Source organism: Myotis davidii, unplaced genomic scaffold (genome assembly GCF_000327345.1).
Source record: "Myotis davidii unplaced genomic scaffold, ASM32734v1 scaffold651, whole genome shotgun sequence".
Taxonomy (NCBI): Eukaryota; Metazoa; Chordata; class Mammalia; order Chiroptera; family Vespertilionidae; genus Myotis; species Myotis davidii.
In genome coordinates this window covers 1,044,165-1,045,551 of record NW_006283994.1, presented here as the reverse complement: position 1 = coordinate 1,045,551, position 1,387 = coordinate 1,044,165, and the positions used below count along the sequence as shown (strand labels likewise).

Here is a 1,387-nt window from a genome sequence, read left to right as displayed (position 1 = left end):
TACTGTCTGTGTCCATCGGTTATGCTCATATGCGTGCCTGCAAGTCCTTTGGCTGATCTCTCACCCCTCCCTGCCTGCCTTCCCTCTGAGGTTTGACGGTCTATTCGATGCTTTTGTCTCTGTATCTATTTTTGTTCATCAGTTTGTGTTGTGCATTATATTCCACAAATGCGTCTCACATTAATGTTTAATCTCCCTCTCTCTGCCTCTCTCTCTCAAATTAGTTACAACCCAAAACCAAACCAACCTCCCCCCAGACCCTGCTTTGCTGGGCTCCCAGGAAGCATTCCAGGAGCCCCCCGGCCCCGTGCTCTGCACAGGAAGCCACTGCGCGGTGCGTCTCAGCGTGGCGTGAGGCGGCACTGCGTCGCTCACGGCTGGGGGACAGTCACTGACTGGGGGTGAGAGTAGCTCCAGCCAGACGCAGCAGTAGCAGTCGCTCTCGGTAATTCTGTGGGGGCAGTGACAGGCCAGCCTTCCTAGGCGCAGAGAGGAGTCTGAAAGCGCCAGGGCAGCCTGGAGTCGGCTAGCAGACTGTCTGGCCAGGCTCCCCGGGGACCTGGGGTCTAGACTGAGGAGTGGCTGCGGCTGCAGCTGCCGTGGGGCTGGGAGGGCTCGTGTATGGAACGCTGCGTGCTCCTCAGACAGCACCCTGAGCGCCCATGGAGCCGGCCAGGGGATCCAGCCCACCAGCGGGCGGCCTCTTGTTTGCAGATGGAAGGGGGTGGCGCAGCTGGGCTCCGCTCCTAGGCGGCTCTGCACCTGAGTCCTGCCAGCTGGCGATTCAGGATGCGGCTGGGAGGCAGCCCCGAGGTCACTGATGTGGCGCAGGGTCTGTAGTGAGCCCTCTCCAGGCCCTTCGTGTTGAATGTGCTACTGATGCTCTAAGCTCATCCGCTCGTGCAGATGCCGGGGTCGTGGTGGGGCAGGGATACCACCGTGGGCTCCGTCTCTTATGATGCAGTGAGCAGCCAGCAGTAGAAAATAATGGCCTATTGGTGCTACAGAGGAAGAATGTGGGTGCTCTGAGAGCAGAGGAGGGGACCTGCTCACTCCCTCAGGCTTCCCCGAGGAATGTGCTTTTAAGCTGAAACCTAAAGAAAGTGTGTGAGGGCCCTAGCCAGCTTGGCTCTAGGCTTGGCTCAGTGCATAGAGCGTCAGCCTGCGGGCTGCAGGGTCCCAGGTTCGATTCCGGCCAAGGGCACATGCCTGGGTTGCGGGCTTGATCCCCAGTAGGGGGTGTGCAGAAGGCAGCCGGTCAGTGATTCTCTCTCATCAGTGATGTTTCTATCTATCTCTCCCTCTCCCTTCCTCTCTGAAATCAATAAAAATATATTTGAAAAAAAAGAAATGAGCTCTTTATCACACAAAAGTAGATAAGCAAATG

At 57.4% G+C, this 1,387-nt stretch overlaps 1 protein-coding gene across 5 annotated transcripts in view; it reads left to right on the top strand.

Annotated features, from left to right (window-relative positions):
* Nucleotides 1-1,387, top strand: part of PRRC2B (proline rich coiled-coil 2B) — a 42,534-nt gene that overhangs the window by 15,371 nt on the left and 25,776 nt on the right. The window lies entirely within an intron of this gene.